At 37.4% G+C, this 7,184-nt stretch overlaps 1 protein-coding gene across 3 annotated transcripts in view; it reads right to left on the reverse strand.

The window, feature by feature from the left end:
- MYOM2 (myomesin 2) overlaps nucleotides 1–6,223 on the reverse strand; it is a 78,447-nt gene extending 72,224 nt beyond the window's left edge. For 2 of the 3 annotated variants that reach the window (XM_005012347.6, XM_038176554.2), the window contains exons 1-2: nucleotides 5,551–5,699; nucleotides 364–445 (exon numbers count right to left, since the gene is read on the reverse strand). The gene's annotated coding sequence lies outside the window, so the exon portion shown is untranslated. Of the gene's footprint in view, nucleotides 1–363; nucleotides 446–5,550; nucleotides 5,700–6,171 lie in introns of those variants that run through there. The other variant, XM_038176556.2, reaches the window with a different exon arrangement.
- Nucleotides 6,224–7,184: the final 961 nt, after the last annotated feature.

Genomic DNA, 7,184 nt, shown 5'->3' on the forward strand with positions numbered 1-7,184 from the left:
TTAATTAAAAGCAAACAAACACGCTTTTAAGTCTAAGAAATTGAAAGTTAAAATATGGTAAATTATCTGCAAATACACTATTTCCAGCATATACAATTATAAATTCCAGCTGTGTCTGATAGTTTGTTTCAGGTATTCAAAAGCTGAATCTGATGCCCCCATGTCATGACATTCTCACATCAGCTAGTCTTACTTTTCCAAGAAAAATCTCTCTGCAGGTATATTCAGATATATTTAGGAGGTATAGTTAATTGCAGAAACATCTTAGGGGAAAAAAAAAAAAAAAGACGTAAGATTTGGAGGTGAGGTTTTATAATTTACCACCTGACAGCTGCACCTTCTGCACAGCCTATAGTTAGTTACCTTTTCAATCCTTTTTAAAGAGATATGAGAGCTTTAAGTCACGAGTGTGCAGGAATGAGAACTTTAGGCAAAATACCAGGCACTGCAAGACAAAAATAAAGCAGGTTGACAACATTAGAAATAGGCATTAAAGAAATATATTACCACATTTCTAGAGGAATAAGAAAGTTAACATCATCCAAATGAGTATACCATGGTTCAATACCTTGCAGAGGTGTGCAATATTGAGCTGACATGATCCTATTTAACTCCTTATATGAGCAACACATTTTCATGGCTACGTAAATGGTTACACAGACACAGCTCTGACTTCTCCTAATTTTGGTATCTGTACATGACATGATGCCTGCAGAGATCTAATACTTATTTTCTTCCTGCAGTCTAACAGTGTGACTATTGTGTACATTACCTTTGACTTTCCCCTAAGTTTGTATGTTAACCAGACAGTTAATGGTATAATGTTCCTTCTGTTCTATTTTTAATAAGCCCTTTCACTTAAATGAAGGTGCAAATGGCAAACCCATGGATATAGCTGACTCAGCTGTTAAGAGCTACTCATGTTTACGTGTGGTCCAGTTAAACAATTCTATGAATTTATCAAGATGCAATTTATGTGTTGCTGTGTATATAACTGCCCCTAAGATCTGATGTATAAAGGTTGCAGAGTAATGCCTGTGTCTGGATGGATCACAGTCTGGGTTATTTTCATTTCTGATAAAATATCTTAGCCATTTACAGTTCAGCCTCTTCCACTGAATGTAAAACTTACATTTTAACTAGTGTATCTTCTTCTATTAATCAGCACCCACGGTTTCTTAAAATTTAGGTTCAGATGTTCTTCGCATTTACCCAAACAACTATAGAATAGAAACAGGCATAGCCCTTTGCTCCCAGCCTCCATGCAAGCAATTAACTGAGCTTGTTAGCAGCCAGACTCATTTTGCCTTCTGTTAACACAGAGGGGAGCTGCCTGGCAACAGTTCCAAATGTAATAATCATCAGTTAATTACAATGATGCTTGCAGAGTATGTATTTAATACTTAACAGAGATGCAACAATGAGTATAGGAAAAGAAAAATCACAGACCCACTGTAAAAACAGCTTTAGCAGAGTCTACAAATACCATAGGGTATCGAGTTTGGGATAAGAGAAGTGTCTATTGTCTTCCTAGGAACAAGATGTTGACTGGTTTTCCAGTTTTCTGTTAATATACATTTATGTGAGATGTTTGAAACATATCACAATATTTATTCAACTTGTCAGTAAAAGAGTTAGGTAACAGGATATGCAGATGACAGCTTAGCCCCACTGAAGTTACTGACTTGGGTAAATCAAGATTTTATTACTGGCAGTGGCTGGAGACATACTTAATGCTGGCATGTCAATTGGTGGAACTGACCCAATAGCAAGATGGAGGCAATGCTCTGATAGAGGCATCAGGGGAAAAGAAAAAAAATCAATTTCCCAATGAGAATTTAAAAATTCCATAAAAACGTTACAGAAAAGATCATAAACAAAAGAAAGACAATTTAATTGTTTGAATAATTCTAACGAATTAAAAAGCAAATATCAAGTTTTGGTCACCAAGTTCTGCTAGAATGTGACTGCAAGAGTGAACTGAAATATATGGTCTGTGTGTCACAAAAAATAAAAATAAAAAAATTTGAATCCATCCATGCAGATCCTATTAACTTCCCTGGATTTCAATAAAAAGATCTAGAGTTACAGGCCAAGGATTTTTTAGGATGTTCCTCACAAATTTAGTTTCTCACCTTCAGTCTTTTGGTGGAACATAGCACAGTTGTACTCCTACATTTTTATTTTTAATTCCTATATATCTCTGTGATTGTAAATGGTGGTCCTGACATCAGCAGGACCTAAAATGCACTAATCTGTGTGCTGTATAAACCACTCAGAGGACTATTAAATGCAAACAAAAATATTAGGCCAACTAAAATGCCCTTAAAGATTAATGATATAAAACACAGGTAAATTAGACTAGTTTACACAAATATATGTTTCTTCACATTTAGTAGCATGTATATGACAATTTATGTGCATGAATAAAAGTGTAAAACTTACAAGTAGAGGGCAGAGTTCCCAGGCCAGGATATGCATAGCTTCAAGCCATAGTAATACTAACCTGAATAGAAAGCAATAATCTAGGACCATGTGACAGGGGGCCACATTCTTGAGCTGGAAGCCAAGGGTCTGATATAGAGACATTGTTAGTTTGATAAGTGAGTTAATTTAAGATTTAAAGGACAGGCAGTAAATTCTAGCATGATCATTCACCTAGCCTCAGAGAGCAGGCACACCACCAAGTAAATTGATGGATGGGATTGACAAATGCCATGGGAAAGAGAACATGGTTGTGCTCACCATAGATAGAAAACTTGCATTCGTACATTCAGGAGGCTCCTGTCATGAGAGGTGCACTATACAGCATGTACTTTCTCTGCCTGACCTGCCAATGTTATACCATGGAACTTGCACTTTCTTTGCTGATCTCTGTCCTTGTCCATCTGCAAGTGCCAAAAATGTTTCTTAGGTTCTGCCCTCACGTAGCCTATCTTCCTCATTCTGGCTGAAAGATCAGTACATCCTGCTCCTAAATGCACATCCTCATTCCTGATCTTCCTCTGCATCTCATCTTTCTTAAATGTCTTTGAACTTTTACACTGAATCAAGAGTTTGTCCTGATTTTCCCCATGACGTAGGAGCTGGTCCCTCTATCTGTCTGTGGTTCTGCTTCCTGTTCTCCACATCACTCGAAGTTTTTTTGGAAGCTCTGGTTTTTCAACTTATATGCCCATCATACATTAAAGTCCATGATATTTATGTGATAAAATATATTTAATTCCATACTACCTATATGTCACAACAGAAGATTAAAAAATAAAAATAAAATAAAAAACACCTCCCAGTCATCAGTTGCTTCTAATGACCTTTTTAAAGAATTATCGCTCTACCTCAGAAAACATATGGTCCTTTCCAGATGGTTATATCAATCCTGTAGAAATTACAACAGATACATAAGAACATTTTCCCCCAGGAAATTCACTTTGGTGGAAATCTTGTAAAGCCTGCATGAATCATTATGTGGCTCCTAGACACTGCAGTCTAAAACAGAATAGTATGTAAAGGGTCTGGTAGCATCTTCCTCATTTCAGTAATAAACTTCTAAAATGCTAATATTTCTGTTCAGTCTTTTATCTCTGTATGTGTGTTTTTAGATCTTATACAGGAAATTAAGCTCTGTGTATCAAAAAGGATGAACTAAAAAGAAAAATATCTACTGTCATTTCCAAACACTTGTCTTTCGCATTGAAGTTATTTTGTTTCTCCATAATAAAAATTCAGTTTCTTTTTTTTTTTTTGACAACAGAATACAAATGCTTCTGAAATTAAAAAAGCATATGGAATTTCCAACGCTTAAACCATATGGAATTCCAGACATTAGTCATCAAGCTCTGAGACTCCTTGTCTTTTCTTTCCTTGTCTTGTCTTTATCTACATCATTGCATCATATTTTACTGATCACACCTCCTTTGTCTGGAAATAGTGTTAGCCTAAAAACTGGTTTTAAACAAAAATCTTGTGGACAACAGCAACAGGTTCAAGTAATCTCCAGAACTAGACATTACTTGCCTCATTAAACCTAAAAAAAGAATTCTCTCACTGATTTCTAGACAACTGAATGTCCAACAAAGCAACATTTTCACATCACATATGTCTATTTTTGTTAATAAATTAATATGTTTTGAATAAGCAGACATTTAACAACTCACAAAATAAACCTGCTTGCAAAGACATACAGGTATATTACAGGTATATATAGCACATATATGATTACTTAGAATGTGAACCTTGACCTTGTAACAGTCTCTGAATGGTTTGTTTCACCTTCTAAGTTAGTGTGGAGATGATTTGGCATATATGGTGCGTGCTGATGGTCACAGCTGTAACCACTGATGGAGTTAACCCCCAGCTATTCTCTGCAGCATGTAGATAGGAGGCAGAGACATGGCTCTGTTCCCCTGCGTACCCTTCTCTCCAGTGAAGTCACTGCAGTGCAGAGGAGTACCAGTTCTTGCATGCTTGCTAGTCTAAAAAAAAATACATAATTTTGGCTTTTCCACAACTCTCACAATGGAAGGGAGTTGAGATCCCATCCTCATCATCTAATCAACATATAACCTAGAGAGAACGAACATTTAAAGAGAACCATCCATTTAACCCACTGATGTAGGTACTTTCTTATCAATTCGTAATGTTATTTCACTGGGAATTAAATGAGTCTGAATTTGGCCACATTGACCTGACATTTTGCCATCCTAACGCTCCAAATACAAAAGAGTTGCAACAAGTTCCAATAAAGTTTTAAGATTTCCTTTTACTGGGCTAGTGTACTACATGTCTTCAGCTGGACAACAAGGAGTGTGAGACAGTGAGATAGTGAAAGTCAGTCACTTCCCATCATCCCAAGCTTTATTATCTCTCATTATGATATTTTCATTGGCTTGCAGGTATTATCAACCCACAGGCAAAGATTCAAGAGCATGAACAGGACTCTATCAGTGGTATTTAGCTGGAATCTTCATGTGGCACAGAACACATCACGTAGCCTAAAGCAATACAGACACCAGAAAAGTGTCTTCTGAAGATGTATTGAAAAGTAGGATAGACAAAAAGTAGAACTTTCTGTCCCAGCTACATTCTGTTCTTCAGCACACCAAATAGCTTTGCCAGCTACTATAGAATGTATTCTATGCTTAATTATTTGTGCACAGACTTCACAAATATCATGCTTTATCTCTTCATACAGCATAAACCCACAAAAAAAAAAGTGTCACTGTCAATATACATGCAACTGTGAAAGCACATTGGCCAATAGAACTGGAGATTGGTATAACGTAGTTCTGTAAAAGCAGGAAAAAGAAAAAAAAAAAAAAAAAAAAAAAAAAGAGGAAATGTAATATGCAATAAAATAAAACTGACCATGCACAAAATAAAACACTTTCCTTTTTGTTTGTCTTTTCATCAATTAATCTGTATCCCTCTTAATGCTGGTTCTCCCCAAGGAAGAGGAATAATAATTCATTTTGCACAGAAAAGCACCCAACACTTTCTCCATAATCCCCACTTGGTCTGAACTAGAACAAGCTATATAAAGAAGGGACTTACCAAGGATATAGAAATATTGCAAAGCAGAGACGAAGACCAGCCTTTCCCGGCTTAGCAAACTCTGGCTGAGGAAAATAAAAATAATTCCCCTCTCTGAAGGCTACTGCCCCTTCACTCCCATTTAAGGGCAGATGCAATGCTATATTTAGCACTAACCAAGTGATTCTCCCAAAACTGAAGTCAGCATAATAAGCAATAAGGGCATGATATAAGGGTGGAAGAAAAGCCCTATCCCATATGCAGTTTTGAGCTGTATTTTTATAAAAGATAGACCTTACTTCTAAATAAAGCAGTTTCAATAAAAGTGGGGTTTCTTTTCCCAGCAACACCTAGCACATGGAAATCTGTTTAATGTGAGAAAACAGTTTAAACATTTTGTTTAGAAATGGTTGAATTTTTAAAATAATTAGTAACTTAGAAGACCTGTGAGGAGCCATAAACTCCAGAATCATATTAGAGATATGAGATTCCCTTGGTGCCTCAGGCTGTAAAATGAGCCTCCCCGTTGCCTCCTTAAGAACTCCCTGGATTTTGAAGAACACGGCTGCAATATGTTAAAACATAGCAAATATATAAAAAGCCTATTAACACAGGCTTAAAGAAAGCCCAACTGCTACTCACTGTTTCCATCTCCGTAATGTCACCAGTCAACCCAAGAGAGTTTTCTCTGCTTCTTGTGGGTAAAATAGGAGAAATTAATAATCAGAAGCATATACAAGCAGAGAAAAAAAAAAAAAAACATACCCAAAGCTCACAATTCTGAGAGACTGATGGTCCCTGATTACTACCAACTAAAATGGAGGTTTGATGCCTGTAGGGTTCATAGATTTACATCTGGCAGCTCCAAGGCAGAAGCATGGATGCTATCATCACACAGCACCATGGTGGTGCTCAGACACATCCAGAAGAGGTAGAGGAGCAACATTGGTCTGCAGAGCTGGTGAGCATGGGCTCAGTGGTGATGCCCTGCTCTGGTGGTGAGCAACCCTGTAGGGTTTTGTCTGGTGACATGACTGCATATAGAATGAGGGAAGGGAAGGGAAGGGAAGGGAAGGGAAGGGAAGGGAAGGGAAGGGAAGGGAAGGGAAGGGAAGGGAAGGGAAGGGAAGGGAAGGGAAGGGAAGGGAAGGGAAGGGAAGGGAAGGGAAGGGAAGGGAAGGGAAGGGAAGGGAAGGGAAGGGAAGGGAAGGGAAGGGAAGGGAAGGGAAGGGAAGGGAAGGGAAGGGAAGGGAAGGGAAGGGAAGGGAACTCTGACAAGTCTTTGTGACAAACATAAAGAAACAATCACATTCTCTTATTATGTATGGAAATAAGGATAACATGTCTGGGAATATATGGCACACGTAATCACACCTCATGATTGGGCTCATAATGACATAAATAGTAAGTCAGCAACATCTAATAAGTAAGCAATTAATTAATGTCCAAAATATTGAAAACAACAAGATCCATTTTCAATTCACATATACAAGAAGGGGATCAAGACCAAAGTCACTAAGTGGCAATTAAGATCTTTCAGTGCTTGCTATAAGAAACTTTAGTACATGAACAGTGCACTTCTAGGTCACACTTTTTTTCTAATGCATACATGTCAGGGAAGCAGAAAAAGATGTGGAAAAACCTTTAACCAGCTG

Source organism: Anas platyrhynchos, chromosome 3 (assembly GCF_047663525.1).
Source record: "Anas platyrhynchos isolate ZD024472 breed Pekin duck chromosome 3, IASCAAS_PekinDuck_T2T, whole genome shotgun sequence".
NCBI classification, from domain to species: Eukaryota; Metazoa; Chordata; class Aves; order Anseriformes; family Anatidae; genus Anas; species Anas platyrhynchos.